Source organism: Eptesicus fuscus, chromosome 18 (genome assembly GCF_027574615.1).
Source record: "Eptesicus fuscus isolate TK198812 chromosome 18, DD_ASM_mEF_20220401, whole genome shotgun sequence".
Lineage (NCBI taxonomy): Eukaryota > Metazoa > Chordata > Mammalia > Chiroptera > Vespertilionidae > Eptesicus > Eptesicus fuscus.
In genome coordinates this window covers 45,559,642-45,576,898 of record NC_072490.1, presented here as the reverse complement: position 1 = coordinate 45,576,898, position 17,257 = coordinate 45,559,642, and positions in this window count along the sequence as shown.

Sequence of the window (17,257 nt, the reverse complement as noted above, 5' to 3'; positions counted from 1 at the left end):
TTAATGCTTATTTCTCTGCTTCTTAGTATTCTTATGTAATAAAAGAGAATGCTTTTCTTATGTCTGATGCTTTCTTTAAGTCACTGTGTTCCTCATCACCAAAATCTTGTATCAGAATAGCAAGTTTCATAGTCAATGCTATTTGAAAAGCACCTGGGAAGACGAAGGGGGAAATAGCAGGTATATTATTCACCAGCTTGTGATATCACATAGCTAAAAATGACTTTATTATACCATTCTCTAGAGCAGTGGTTCTCAACCTTTCTAATGCCGCGACCCTTTAATACAGTTCCTCATGTTGTGGTGACCCCCAACCATAAAATTATTTTCGTTGCTACTTCATAACTGTAATTTTGCTACTGTTATGAATCGTAATGTAAATATCTGTGTTTTCCGATGGTCTTAGGCGACCCTGCTAGCGGTTCTCAACCTGTGGGTTGAGAACAGTTATGAAGTAGCAACGAAAATAATTTTATGGTTGGGGGTCACCACAACATGAGGAACTGTATTAAAGGGTCGCGGCATTAGAAAGGTTGAGAACCACTGCTCTAGAGCCTGGGAGTTGGGGGGTAGGAACAAGTACTGAAAAAGGTTCTTTGTGCCTGCAGTTTGCTGGTCTACTTCTGTATTGCTACAGACTATATCAAGGGCTCCTATCATTGACATGAAAGTCGAGCAGAATGAGTGCAAAAATGGCAGCCCCAGTTGAATATAAAACTATTATTAAATTTAACTCCACAGTTTAAATCTGAATAAAGAGGGTATCAAGAGAGAATAAAATGTATTCCAGACTTCTTCATCCATCCCAACAGTGTTGTTTTAGATTTTAAAATCCTGTTTATAAAAAAATTAGAAAGTCAAAAATAAAATTATCCTTATCTTTCTCAAAAAGGTTTAAGACTCAAGGGCATGCCCTGGCCAGTGTAGCTCAGTAGGTTGAGCATCATCCCATACACCAAAAGGTCATCGGTTCGATTTCTGGACAGGGCACATGCTCAGGCTCTGGGCTCCAACCCCAGTAGGGGGTGTGCAGGAGGGAGCTGATTGATGTTTCTCTCTCACATCCATGTTTCTCTCTCTCCCTCTTTCTTCCTCCTTAAAATCAATAAAAACTTATTTTTTAAAAAGGACTCCAGGGCATTCTTTAGTAAGCCTATATTTATGTATTCTTTTCAGAATTCTTACTAAGATCATATCTTGTGCTTTTAGAGCCCCTATAGTGCTTCCTTTCCTCATTTCCGTTCTCTTACTCTTCCTTGATTTGTGGTTATACCTGGGCCTCTCCTTGGTTGTACCCTTGGCCAGTTGTAAATTTTTCCAGGTAGAAACTGTGTATTTTATCTATCAAATATTTATTCTAGAGTACACATTAGGGCCAATGCTCTATGCTCAGAAAAGTAAGGCATACAAAAAAATAAATTATGAAACAAACAGTTTAACTTGGAAGAAAAATCCTACCCATGTAAAACTGTAGCAATTCCTATAAAAGAGTATATAAGTATATAACTAATAGAGACATGAGCTTTGATCCCATATGTTCGGTCCTGGGAGACGCAAAACCACCAGTATGGATGCCTGGCCTCTCAACATTAAGCCATTTAGCCTTGAGATCTGCAGTAAAAATTCCAGTAATTTAAAGAGAGTAGATGCCCTCAGTCGATCTGCTCATGTTCAAATGGGAAATAAAAGGGCAGTGAATATCTCCAAGCTATTGTGATGAACCAAGGCCAAAGCTCTTGGTTCAGTTTCCCTGGATTCCTTTATTTATTTGTTTGTTTGTTTGTTTATTTATTTGGTTAATCCTCACCTGAGGATATTTTTCCATTGATTTTTAAAGAGAGTGGAAGGGAGAGAAGGAGACAGAGAAAAACATCAATGTGAGTGAGGCACACCTATTGGTTGCCTCCAACACGCACCCCAACCAGGGCAGGGGAGCCTAAACTGAGGTATGTGCCCTTGACCGGCAATGAACCCGGGGCCTGTTAGTCCAAGAGCCAATGCTCTACCTACTGAGCCAAACCAGCTAAGGCTGGATTCCATACTTTATTTATGCTTCCAGGTGGGGAGGAATACCTGAAAATTGGTCATTAACGTTATGTAATAAAAGAGAATGTCAGGTGAAACAAGTACCAAATTTAATTTTATTTAGAAAAATATAGATGAAATATCTGCATGTTATGAAGCAGTTCATAAGGTTACTTAAATTATGGTAGTCATAGATTGTTTTTACCTACCAGTGTTCCTCCTGATAAACCCTATCTCAGTTTTCCTTTAGGAACTCTCCTTCCTCCATTCTGAGTCCACCTGATTCAGACTGGGCTCTACTCCCAGTTCTGGGGTTGGAGCATGTGACCCAGATCTGACCAGCCAGCATCCAGAATCCTGCTCACCACAGTGTTGATCCTGGAATGGGTATGACCAATTCAAGATCAAAAGGGTGAATTCCAAGAATTGCTTGAAAATGTCCAGGAAGAAATTCTATTTTTTCATTGGCTTTGAACCTGAAAGAATGTAAAGTTGTAGCCTTATTTGGGGTGAGGAGAGAAATCACATAGGGAGAGCTTGAGAATAGAGCCAATTCAGTGAAAGGTAGAACCCAGAAATGAAAAGCAACCAAATCCTGATGACACTATTGAAGACTTTGAATAGAACCTCAATAAAAGAAGATACACCCTAAAATTTTAAATTACACCAAACACGAAATTTCCTTTTATTGTTTAATAAATTCACTTGAGCCCTGGCCAGGTGTCTCCATTAGTTGGAGCAGTGTCCTGTACACCAAAAGGTTGTGGGCTTGATTTACAGTCGGGGTACATAGCTAGGTTGCAGGTTCGATTTTCCTTCCTCTCTCTCTAAAAAATACCAGTGAAAACATATCCAGTGAGGATTTTTTTTTAAATTTACTTGAGTTTTCTGTCACTTGCAACCAAGAGAGTCCTGATATATATATATAAACTCTAAATTATATGGCACCTACTCTAAATGTTTATTTCTTTGCCCCTTTTGTTTCCTTTTTTAAAATTTTTATTGAATTTATTGGAGTGACATTGTTTAATTATATAGGCTTCAAGTGTACAATTCTATGATACATCGTCTGCATATTATATAGTGTGTTAACTACCCAAAGTCAAGTCTCCTTCCATCACCATTTATCCCCCTTTTACCTTCTTCTACCTCCCCCTGGCCCCCTTTGGTAACCATCATACTGTTGTCTGTGTCTATGAGTTTTTTTGTTTTTGTTTTGCTTAATCCCTTAACCTTTTTCAACCAGCACCAAACCCCCTCCCCTTTGACAGCTGTTAGTCTGTTCTCTGTATCTATGAGTCTGTTAATATTTTGTTCATTAAATTCCACATAAGTGAAATCATATGGTATGCACCCTTATGTTCATTGCATCATTATTTACAATAGCCAGAATTTGGAAGCAGCCCAAGTGTCCATCAGTAGATGAGTGGATAAAAAAGCTGTGGTACATTTACACAATGGAATACTACTCAGCTGTAAAAAAAAAAAAAAAAGGACATCTTACCTTTTGTGACAGCCTGGATAGACCTGGAGAGTTTTATGCTAAGTGAAATAAGCCAATCAGAGAAAGACAAATACCATATGATTTCACTTTTTGTTGAATCTAATGAAAAAAAAAAAAAAACACTAAATGTTTTGGTTGAGAGGGACTAAGGAGTATAGTCAGGGCAGGGTCAGTCAGGGAAGACTTTATGAATAAAATGGAGGGTGAATGTGTCAGAAAGTGATAAGGAGAAAAAAGAGGAAGTCCCTTTGTGATGTTGACACTTTCCCTGCAAATTCATCTCTCGCCACTTTCCTCAGAGTCACCCTCCAGCCATATTGGCCGCCTCTAAATTTCTAAAATATCATGGCCCAACAGAACTTTCTATGATAATGGAAATGTTCTGCACTCTCCAGTTGTCTGATGATGTCCACCAAGCACACATAGCTTTTGAGCACCTGACATATGACCAGTGCAACTGAGGAAATGACTTTTTAATTTTAATTAATTTAAATTTAAATAGCCACATGTGTCAAATGGCTACCCTGTTGGGCAGTGCAATTCTAGAACACATTGAGATTTTCCCATATTAAGGCCTTCTGTTCTATGGGAAATTACCTTGTAAACATAAATTATACTATCAGGCAGGCTATCCCAAAGGTCACAGAACAGAAGGGCTCACAGATCAAATTAAAATGCTTAAACTGCTTATATAGAGCGTCAGCCCATGGACTGAAGAGTCCCGGGTTCGATTCCAGTCAAGGGCATGTACTTCGGGTGCAGGCTCGATCCCGGACCTGGTCGAGGCACAAGGGTAAGGCAACCAATCAATGTCTCTCTCTCACATCGATGTTTCTTTCTCTCTGTCTCCCCCCCTCCCTTCTACTGTCTCTAAAAATCAATGGGAAAATATTCTTGGGTAAAGATTAACCAAAATAAGACAAACAAACAAAAAAAAAACACCCACAGCACAAAGCAAAGGGAATGAGACAGGTATATTATTAGGTAAGGGTATAAGAGAGGTGGAAGGATCACACTACTTAAATCCTGGGTTATATATCGTTTGTATATAAATCTCTCTGCTACATCAGTCTTCTCCGTCAATGGAACACAATTGAGGGTTAAGAAAGGGAGCCCACAGCCCTAACTGGTTTGGCTCAGTGGATAGAGCGTCGGCCTGTGGACTGAAGGGTCCCAGGTTCAATTCCGGTCAAGGGCATGTGGTCAAGGGCATGTATCTGGTTGCGGGCACATCCCCAGTAGGGGGTGTGCAGGAGGCAGCTGGTTGATGTTTCTGGCTCTCTATCCCTTTCCCTTCCTCTCTGTAAAAATTCAATAAAATACATATATTTTTAAAAAGGGAGCCCACAGACAGAAGATGACTTGGACCAGTAACATACATTTGCTCTATCAGAAAGACACAGAGAAATATACACCTGGCTAATATTTGTAGCTTGCCAATTACCTTGCTGTACAGCTATGGGCTTTATTTGGACTATGAGTTTATGTGTTTGGGGCAGAGGACACGTGGACCAGAATAGTTACTACCACTGAGTGGCTGGATTAAGACCTCATAATTATTAAGTGATCATATATATTTAGTGTATCCTCATATGTATTTAATTTGTCATGAATATTTAGAGCCTCTCGAATATTACTCTTGGTCCTTTAATTCCTTTCTATTTATGTTTAACATACCTGTGTTCTACTCACTACTACTTGTCTATACTTACCTCTACATCTTATGAGTTTCATTTATCTCACTTGTTTTTTTCTTTTCTTCTGCATCATAACTCAATATTCCCAGTATAACAAATGTACATTATATTTCTGTACATATTTCTTCTTTGTGTAGTGATCTTCCACTGGCTTATCCCATAACAAGATCCTATAGCTTTTAGATCTCAGTGGAAATGTTGCTTCCTCTGAAAGGCTTTCTCTGATCATCCATCTGCTATAGAATTAAATATGTACCCCTGACCACAAATTTATACTTGAAACCCTAACCCTAATGTGACTATATTTGGAGACAGGGCCTTTAGGGAGGTTAAATGAGGTCATAAAGGTTATCCTTATAACAAGAGGAAGAAACACCAGATCTCTCTGTCCCCTTTTCTACTTTAGAGGGATCTAACAAAAAAAGGAAAGGGCATGTGAGTACACAGCAAAAAGCCAGATGTCTACAAGCTAGGAAGGGAGGCCTCACCAGAAACCACCCCTGATGACACCTTGGTCTTGGACTTCTGGCCTCCAGAACTGTGAGAAAATAAAGTTCTGTTGCTTATTTTGTGGTGGCAACCTCTGAACTATTTTTACTCACAATACCTCTATCACTGAATTGTGGACGTTTCCTCCTAACAACCAATTCTCCAACTCTCCAGATACCAACTGGCTGTTGAACAATTCAATTCAAGTCTGACACCATCTACCTGGAGTTAGCACCGGATCCCACAAGTTAAAGGGTTCAGTCCCACAAGACTGTCCCCACTTCAAACGCCAGTCACAAGTCCCAGGTTGTCAACTGTACTCTGACCACCCAGCTACATAACAGGAGTTCCTACAACTCCCTTCTCAGGTTTGATAATTTGCTTGAACAGTTCACAGGACTTAGGAAAACACTTTACTTACAATTACTAGTTTATTATAATAGATACAGCAGAGAAACAGCCAAATGAAAGAGGTCAAGATATTGGGGAAAAGTTGAGGAACTTCCATGGCCTCTCTAGGTTTGTCACCCTTGCAGCATCTCCATGTGTTCACCAACCCAGAAGCTTTCCAAGCCCCATCATTTAGGGGTTTTTATGAAGGCTTCATTACATAGGCATGATTGAATCATTGGCCATTGGTGATTAGCTCAATTTCCAGCCTCTCTTCTCCCCCTGATATCAGAAAGTACTGCTGAAAGTTCCATTCTTCTAATCATGGCTAGGTCTTTCTGCCAACCAACCCCCCCCCCCCATCCAGAAATTGTCTAGGGGCTCCCAGCAACCAGTGATCTCATTAGCATTCAAAAGACACTCATCATCTCTCCAGAGATTCCAAAGCTTTTAGTGACTGTATTCTAGGAACCTGGGCCAAAAACCAAAAGTTTATTTTTATTATATTACTCAGCCCTAGAAGACTAATACACTATCTATCAGATCCATCTAAAGTAGGTCTTCCCCACACCCATTAATCTTCATCTTATCATAATGTTTACTTCTTCATGCTTTCCATAATTTATCATTATTTAAGTTATTTGCTTGTTTACTTTCTTTTTACCTGTTTCCACCAAAAACTATATGCTCTACTATGTTTTGTTCATTTTTGTAACCTCAGCAAGTTGTCAATGAATATTTATGAATGGAAAGCCCAAAGTACATATTAGTGTTTGAAAAAAATCCTATAAATCAGTAAGCCTGGCTCTTGAAAATGATTTTCAGTGTACCTATATGCCTGAAGCCAAAAAAATGTTTTGTGATAAAATACATGTAAAATAAAATTTACCATCTTAATCATTTTTAAATATACAATTCAGTGGCATTAAGTCTATTCACATTGTTGTACAAACTATCACTGTTATCCATGTCTAGAACTTCTTCACCATCCCAAACTGAAACTTAATACCAATTAAACAATAACTTCCCTCTCAAATTATTCCAAAAATTAAAACAGAAGGAATGCTTGCAAATTCATTCTATGAGGCCAGCATAACCTTTGTGACTCAGTGGTTAGAGCATTGGCCCACCCACCAAGTATCTCTGATTCAGTTACCCGTCTAGGGCATGTACCTGGGTGGCAGGTTCGAACCGAGCCCCAGTCAGGGAATGTGTGGGAGCCAATCAATTGATGTGACTCTCTCACCTCTCTCTCTCTTTTTTTTTCTCTCTTCCTCTTTCTGTCTCCACCTCCCCCCAGCTTCTGTCCCTTCCACTCCATTTAAAATCAATGGAAAAATATCCTCTGGTGATAATTAACAACAACAAAAACCCCAAAAAACAAAGTCACTACAAAAAAGAAAATTACAGGCCATTATTGAATATAGATGCAAAAATTCTCAATAAAATATTAGCAAATCAAATTTAAAAATACATGAAAAGGATTATGCACCATGATTGAGATTTATTTCAGGGATGCAAAGATGGTTCAGTATCTGCAAATTCATCAACATGATATGCCACATGAACAAAATGAAGGATAAAAACTACATGATTATATCAATAAATGCAGAAAAGCATTTGACAAGATTTAACATTCATTTATGCTAAAATTCTCAACTGTGTGCGTATAGAAGAAACATACCTCAGCACAATAAAGGCTATATATTATAAACCCACAGCTAACATCATACTAAATGTGAAAATGATTAAAGCTTTTGCCTTGGCCAGATAGCTTAGTTGGTTGAAGTGTCATTCCAATGTGCCAAGGTTGTGGGTTTGATCCCCGGTCAGGGCACATGCAAGAATGCATGAATAAGTGAAACAACAGGTCGATGTTTCTCTTTCTCCCTCTCTCTCTTTCCTTTCCCCTCTCTCTCTAAAAAAAAATAAATAAATAAAAAAATAATGAAAGCTTTTCCTTTAAGATTAGGAAAAAGACAAAGTTGCCCACTCTTATCGCTTTTATTCCATATAATATTGGCAGTCCCAGCCACAACAATCAGACAAGAAAAAGAAATGAAAGGCATCCAAATTGGAAAGGAAGAAGTAAAACTGTCACTATATATAGGAAACACTAAAGACTCTGCCAGCCCTGGCCAGTTTGGCTCAGTGAATAGAGCATCTGCCTGGGGACCAAAGGATCCTGGGTTCAATTCCAGTCAAGGGCATGTACCTTGGTTGCAGGCTCCTTCCTGGCATGGGCCCTGGTCAGGGCTCGTGCAAGAGGCAACCAATCGATGTGTTTTTCTCACATTGATGTTTCTCTCTGTCTTTCCCTCTCTCTTCTACTCTCCCTAAGAATCAATGGAAAAATATCCTCGAGTGAGGATTATCAGAGAAAAAAAAAAAGACTCCACCAAAAAAACTATTAGAACTAATATATAAATTCAGTAAAATTACAGGATACAAAATTAATATTGAGAAATCTGTTGCATTTCTAAACACTAATAACAAACTATCAAAAGATTTTAAAATGGGCAGAGGACCTGAACATACATTTCTATAAAAAAGACAACAGGTGGCCAACAGACACATGAAAGATACTTAACATCCACTAATCAACATCACTAATCATCAGGGAAATGCAAATCAAAACCATAGTGAGATATCACCTCACACCTGTCAGTATAACTATTATCAAAAAAGGCAACAAACAACAAATGTTGGCAAGGTTGTGGAGAAAAGGGAGCTCTCAGTGTACTGTTGGTAGGATTGTTTTGTTTTGTTTTTTGTTAATCCTCATCCGAAGATATTTTTTCCTTTTTTTTTTTTTTTTTAAAGAGAGAGTGGAAGGGAGGGGGAGAGACACAGAGAGAAACACCGATGTGAGAGAGACACATCGATTAGTTGCCTCCCGCATGCACCCTGACCAGGGTTGGGGATCAAGCCTGCAACCAAGGTATGTGCCTAGAATCAAACCTGGGACCCTTCAGTCCGTGGGCTGACGCTCTATCCACTGAGCCAAACCAGCCAGGGCACTGTTGGTAGGATTGTAAATGGGTGCAGCCACTATGAAAAACAGTATGGAGGTTCCTCAAAAAATTAAAAATAGGATTACCCTACAATCTAGCAATTCCACTTCTGGGTATTTGTTCAAAGAAAATGAAAACACTAATTTGAAAAGATATATGCACCACTCTAGGTTGATTTCAGCATTATTTATAATGGCAAAGATATGGAAGCAATCTAGATGTGCATCGATAGATAAAGAAGTGGTGAGTGTATATGTACAATGGAATATTAGTGATAAAAAGGAATGAAATCTTGTTATTCGCAACAACACAGATGGACCTAGAGGATATTAGGCTAAGTAAAGTAAATCAGACAAAGAAAGACAAATATCATATGATTTCACTTACATGTGGAATCTAAACAAACAAAACAAAATAGAAACAGATTCATAAGGAGAATAAACTTGTTGAGGGAAGGAGGAAGGAGAATGCGTGCAAAGGGTGAAGGGAAATCAGAAGCACAAATTTCTAGTTATAAAATAAATAAGCCATGGTGGGTGTAGTGTATAACACAGGGAATATAGTCAATAATACTGTAATAACTTTGCATGGTGATAGATGGCTATTGGACTTACCGTGGTGATCACATTGTAAGTATATAAATGTCAAATCACTATGTTGTACACCTGAAATGAATATAATATTGTATACCAACTATACTGTTATCAGCACCAGAAAAGATGTTATTGGACAGCCCCCTGAGCTGGAAGGAGAGACCTGTCTCCTCCTTGGTTCTTGTTGGCTCCCAAGAAAGATTTCAAACAAGTGACACCAGACAGCAGCATTGAAGCAAAGCAAATGAATTTATTAAGGAAGCAAGACAAGCAAATTTATTAATAAACTTGGCATATAGTACAAGTGGGCCACTCAGCTAATCTGAGTGCTTCCTGGTTCCAGGGGTTTTATTCCCTTTGTCCTATAGTTTTCAAGGTTACTCTGCTGGGTATCTTGGGTAGCAGATTAGGTTTCAAAGTCCCCCTTTTACTTTATTGTGGCTTCTCTTGGAATGTTTGTATACACACCCGGTCATCTTGTTTGGCAAGTCCCAAGGAGGCTGACTTCTTTGTTCAGTGAGTGAGATAAACTCCCATTTTTTCCTTCCGCCTTCCCCACTCCTGCCTTAGCTGTTCCAGAGTGATTTAAGCTATGTATTCTCTGGATAGGAGGAGAGGATTAACTATTTGCTCTCAAGTGTCCTAGGCTGGGGAAGGTAAGGTCTTACTGCAAGCTGGCTGCAAGCTGCCCAAACTGTTGGTCCTTATGTAATTTTCTTGTCTCGGTTTCCTATTCCACCACCCCAGGAATTTTCCTAGCTTCTAACTATCCTCTCACATATACTTTAATAATAATAAAAAAAGAATTGATGAGACCAAAAAAAATGTATGTGCTAAATCTGGCACCTCTAATCCTACATCATCATAAGTGCAAATGTAGAAAAAGTGTTGGAAGTATTACAAGATCAGTATATTTATGATGAAAATAAAAGCAGAGAATAAAAATTTGAAATTGGTGAAAAATGACCAGTAAAAAGCAAACAAGCAAACTTCCCATTCCTTCCTCCCAGCCTCTGGCAACCACCATTCAACTTTCTGTCTGTATGAGTCTGACTACTCTATGCACTTAATATAAGTGGAATCATATAATATTTGACTTTTTGTGTCTAGCTTATTTTACTTAGGGTGTCTTCAAGGTTCATCCATGTTATAATAAGCATCAGAATTTTATTCCTCTTTAAGGCTGAATAATATTTCATTGTATGTACATACCACATTTTGTTTATCCATTCCCCTGTAGATGGACATTTGTGCTGTTCCCACCTTATGGCTATTGTGAATAGTGCTGTTATGAACACTGATGTATAATTATTTGTTTGATTCCCTGCTTTCAATTTTTTTGAGTATATATCGAGAAGTGAAATTGCTGAGTTATGTGGCAATTCTATCTTTACTTTTTTGAGAAACTTCTATACTGTTTTCCACAGTGACTGTATCATTTAACATTCCCACTAGAAATGACAAGAGTTCCAATTTCTCTACATCCTCACTAACACTTGTTATTTTCTGGTTTTGTATGTTTGTTTTGGTAATAGATAGCCTAATGAGTGTGAAGTGGTTTCTCATTGCGGGTTTGATTTGCATTTCCTAAATGATTAGTGATATAGATCATCTTTTCATGGGCTTATTGGCCATCTGTATATTCTTTGGAGAAATGTCTATTCAAGTCCTTTGCCCAATTTGGAATTGGTTTTTGTTGTTGTTGTTGAGCGTTGTAGGAGTTCTTTGTATATTCTGGATGTTAATCCTTTTTCAGATAAATAATTTTAAAATATTTCCCCCCATTCTGTAGGTTGCTTTCTCACAATGATGATGGTGTCCTTTAACGCACAGTTTTAATTTTGATAAAATCCAATTTACCTATTTTTTCTTTTGTTGCCTGTGATTTTGATGTTATATTCATCACTGCCAAATCTGATGCCATGAAGCTTATTTTTTGTTTTCTTCTAGCAACTTTATAAGTTTAGGTCTTTGATCCATTTTGAGTTATTTTTATACATGGTGTAAGGTAAGGATCCAACTTCATTCTTTTTATGTGGGTTTCCAGTTTTTCCAGCACCATTTTTTGGAAAAACTATCCATTTCCCATTGAATAGTCTTGGCACCCTTGTTGAAAACCATTGACCAATGATTTATTTCTAGGCTCTCATTCTATCCCATTGGTCTATATATCTGTGTGGCCCTGTCTCACTGTTTTGATAATTGTAGCTTTGTAGTAAGGGTTGTAATCAGGGAATATGAGTCCTCTGACTTTGTTTTTCTTTGAAACCAAATTTTTAATCCACTTTCTCAAATTATTCATAGGCGACTGCCATCTTGGCAACACTGAAAAAAACATGGCAAGTATTTCTAGTAAGAATTAGTCTTCTTCGTAAATTCTTGATAATAAGGAGCCTAAAGACAGCAGTCCTAGTTTGGAATCAATATAGTCCCTTTACTTTCCTTAGCCAAAACTCTTAAAATAGAATTTGCAGTGGCGTACTCTTGTGTGCAGGCCAGCACTGCCCAGATGGGAAATCAACCAAGGAAGACTTCCTGGAGTCAGTTTCACTTAGTTAGGTAACTCTTAATTTTAGCTATCAGACTCCATCTGTTTGCCCAGAATACAGAAGAGAACAAACTTGTTTAAAACAAGATGTTTTGGATTTTTCTCAGGCAGTGTTGCTGCACTTTCAAGGTTAGACTAATAAAAACAAAAGTCAGTGAGAGAAAATCCATGACAGAAACTTGCAGGCAAATTCTCAAAATGATGCAGAGCCTTGCTGTTTTGCCTCTAAATGATAAGAAGAGAATCAAGCTTATTTTAGTGTGGTCTCTGAGAGTCTCCATGTTAGGTTTTGTAGAAGAAAAATTATAGTTTGAAAAACTTCTTGGTATTTTGCTCTTCTCCTAGCAGAGGTAGGGTGGGGTAATAAGAAAGAATGTTGGACTGTGTCTAAGGAGTTCTGGCTTCCAGTGGGACATTGCCACTAACTTGCTATGGGAACTAAGTCACTGGCTTTCTGAGTTACAATTTCCTCAACTATGTGTTCAAAGAATTGCTGGATCTCTAATCTCTTTACCAGCTCTAATAATATTACAGATTTTTTTCACACTTTCCCTAGATATTTGTTATTATTCTCTAATTCTTAGAAAATGGTATATAACTGTTATGAGCATTCATGTTTTGTCTGCTGTGCTAAATTATAAGGTCCTAAAAACATTTCATATTCAGTCTGCTATTCCTCACAATTTAACACTGCAACTGTTACAAGTTAAATAAATATTTGAAGGAATGGAGAATGTGTTGAACTATTTGTTGTTTTGTTTCGTTTTGAAGATTATTTTCCAATAATTGTTTTGCTTTTTTGGTGAGATAAATATCCTTTAGCTAGGTGATAATAATTATATTATAGTAATGATAATATCCCCTATTTTACAAAATGATTTATGGTTTATTTTATAATATAAAAACCCAGAAGCATTATGTTAGTTTTCTATTATACTGCTTTTTGGTAAATAACCTTCAGGGAAGATTTCCTATGAACACTTGGCATGGTAAAAGGCTAATGTAACGAATCAGGACTAGTTAGCATTACTAGTTAGGACTTCTATAGTTGCAAATGTCAGAAGATCTAGCTCAAACTTGTTCATCCAAAAATGGAAAATTTATTTGACTCATGTATCTGAAAAGTTCAGGCTTGGCTGAATCCAGAGCTGAATGACGTCATTAGGACTTAGTCTTAACTCTTTCCATTTCTTTTGCTTGTTTTTTTTTTTTTTCTGTTGACTTAAATCTGAGGCCAGCTCTTCACTTATGGCTACTCGCTAACAGCTCCAAGCTTATATTCTATCCTCTAATCTTGGTGTTAGGACAGTGTTTCTTTCAAAACAGTTCTAATGACTTCCAGAGTTGAGTTTCATTGTTTGATTGGGTTGTGTATGGGGATGTGCCTGCACATTATTATTCCAGGAATATAGTGTACACTGATTCGCTAGGACTGGGTTATGTGCCCAGATTGGTGTCCACAAGTAGCATTTACCTCCTCCTGAACTTCTTTGACTTAGAAAGATGGTAGGGTGGCTCCCTGTTGGAAAACTCAGGACTATTAAGCAGAAAAAGGTACAATGGATAATGGGCAAGAAAGAACAGTGGGAATCCACAACAAAATTAACAAAAAAGAAGTCCTTGTTATGCAAATTAAAACTATTTTAAGTCTGTTTATATACAAAAGATTAACTGAGAAATCAACTCTAAACACAAATTCATTTCTAATGTCTACCTACCATTTGAGCTTTCTGATATAGCTGTGAATATGGTAAACATCTTAATGAAAAAGCAAACTCATGTCAGTTATGATTTACATTTGGTTGCAAATGACAGATCTAACTACAGTGGCTTAAACAGATAAGGGTTACTTTTTAAGAAGTCCAGAGGCAGGTTGTTGCTAACATTGGTTTGGTGCTTTATGAATGCTAAGTCTCCTGGTATTTTCTTCCTGGCCCCCAAATGGCTGCTTTAATTTTGGCGTTCATGTTCAGGTTTGCATTAGAAGGAAGCAGACAAGTACAAAAGGACAAGAACTGCTTGCTGTATTTATTTTTTTCTGTATGTTTTTTTAAAAAAAATATTTTTATTGATTTCAGAGAGGAAGGGAGAAGGAGAGAGAAATATCAATGGTGAGAGAAAATCCTTTATCGGCTTCCTCTTGCACGCCCTCTACTGGGGAGCAAGCCTGCAACCTGGGCATATGCCCTGACTGGAATTTAACCATGACCTCCTAGTTCAGTGGTTGGCAAACTCATTAGTCAACAGAGCCAAATATCAACAGTACAACGATTGAAATTTCTTTTGAGAGCCAATTTTTTTAAACTTAAACTTCTTCTAACGCCACTTCTTCAAAATAGGCTCGCTCAGGCCGTGGTATTTTGTGGAAGAGCCACACTCAAGGGGCCAAAGAGCCGCATGTGGCTCGCGAGCCGGGGTTTGCCGACCACTGTCCTAGTTCATAGGTCGACAATCAACCACTGAGACACACCAGCCAGGCTTTCTGTGTGTGTTTTAAAGAGTATAACCACTCCCCAGCTTTCCCGCTGTAATTTGACAGTCTGTTCGGTGCTTTACTTCCTCTGTATCTATCTTTTTGTTCATCAGGTTATAATGGGCTGGGGAGTGTTGGGGATGGGGGCGGGGGAGAGATCAACCAAAGGACTTATATGCATGCATATAAGCACAACCAATGGACACAAGACACTGGGCGGGGGAAGGGGGAGATGAGGGCATGCCACAGCGGGTAAGGGAGGCTGGGGGAAGGTTAATGGGGGGAAAAAAGGAGATATATGTACTACTATATGTAATACTTTAAACAATAAAAAAAGTATAACCAGATGTTCTAATCAACACTTCTACATACTAGTATATCTTATTCATCATATGGTCACATATTTCTTTTGTGGAGGCTGAGAAATACAGTGTTTTAGTTTACCTCAGTACCACCCCGAATTAAACCAGGCTGTAATGGTAGGAAAAGGGAGTTAAATGGATATTGGGTGACTGGTCAGTTTGAGCTGCTATAACAAAATACCCAAAACTGGGTGGTTTACACAATAGATATTTATTTCTCACAGTTCTTGAGACTAGGAAGTCCAAGATCAAGGTACTGGCTGATTTGGTTCCCTGGTGAGTGCATTCTTTCTTGGCTTGCAAATGGCCCCCTTCTGGCTATGTCCTTACATGATAGAGAGAGAGAGGGAGTTCTTATAAGGAAACTTGTCACATGAGGCCCCACCCTCATGACCTCATTTAAACCTAATTATATTATAGCTCCACATACCATCATGTTAGGTGTTACAGCTTCAACATACAAATTTGCAGGTGACATATAAAATCAGTCTACAACATTCTATTCCCAGCCCCCCAAATTCCTGTCCTTCTTGCATGCAAAATACATTCATTCAATCTTAATAGTTCAAAGAATCTTAACTTTAACTCAAAGGTCTAAAGTTCAAATCTCATCTAAATATCTAAATCAGATATGGGTGCTACAGGGAGGTATGATTCATCCTGAGGCAAAATTCCTCTCCAGCTGTGATTCTATGAAACCAGATACATTATGTGTTTCAAAAATACAATGGTGGGACAGGCAAAGGATAAACATTCTCATTCCAAAATGGAGAAATTGGAAGGAAGAAAAGGCTGTCAGATTGCACAATTCCAAAACTTGGTAAGACAAATAACATTAGATCTTGAAGCTTCAGAAAAATCCTTTTTGGTTCAATGCACTGTTTTCCAGACCTACTGGGGGAGGGGGGGACGGGGGGAGAGGGGAGGGGGGAGTGGTCTTGCTTCTACAGCTCTGCCAGGTAGGGTTGTACACCCAAAGCCTGTTGTCTACCACCCCCACCACCCCAGCCCCCAAGGCTGTATGCAGGTGGCTGCTGTCTGGACGGTTGAATCTGAATCAACAGCCACAAAACACACCCAGAGCGCGCATACCGCGCCCCCCCCCCCCCAACACACACACCCTTCCCCTCCTTGAAACTGAGGAGGCAGCCCCGATGATCTATTTGTGGTGATTTTTCCTTCTTCTTAAAGAATAGCACACATTTCAGCTGTATAGTTCTATAGTCCAGTCCTGTAGGATCTAAGAAGTCTGACAGCCTTCCTTCATTTTCTGCTGGGGTGGATGATAAGGTTTACGGTTCACACCCATACTAACCTCCTTATCAACCTGTTTGGTCACACCCTTAATGTTCTCTTCAAAACAACCTTTCCTATTTTTTACAGTATGAACAGAGTGAGACTATTACAAATCTTTAAGTTCTGGTTCACTTTCACTTAACAATTCCTTCTTCAATTCATTTCTCTCTTCCTGTGTTTTACTGTAAGCAATCAGGAAGAATCCAACTGCTCCTTCAACACTTTGTGTAGAAATCACCTGAGCTAACTAACCAGTTTCATAATTTGCAAGTTTACTTTCTACAAAACACTAAAATATAGTTCAGCCAAGTTCTCTGGTCACATTTTAACAAGGATGACCTTTTTATCTACTGTCCAATAACATGGAGATTTCACCAGAATGGCTTTTACTGTCCCTATTTCAACTAACATTCTATTGATGATTATTTATGTAGTTTCTAAAAAGATGTATAGGCCCTAGCCAGGTAATTCAATTAGTTAGAGCTTTGTCCCAGTACACTAAGGTTGCAAGTTTGATCCCTGGTCAGGGCATATACAAGAATCAAACAGCGAATGCATAAATGGTTAGAACAACAAATAGATGTTTCTCTTTCTCTCTCTCCCCCCCCCCCCCCCGTTCCTCCCTCCCTCCCTCCCTCCCTCTATCTCTCAAATCAATAAATAAAAAGATGTATAGGCTGAGAAGTCCCATGGTCTACAAGCAGCAAGCTGGAGACAGAAGAGCCAATGGTATACAGTTCCTATCCAAGTCCAAAGGTCTGAGAACCAGGAAACCTGAGTTTGAGTCTGAGTCCAAAGGCAGAAGACGAATGTCCCAACTCAAAGACACTCAGGCAGAGAGCTTATTCTCCCTTACTCAGCCTTTT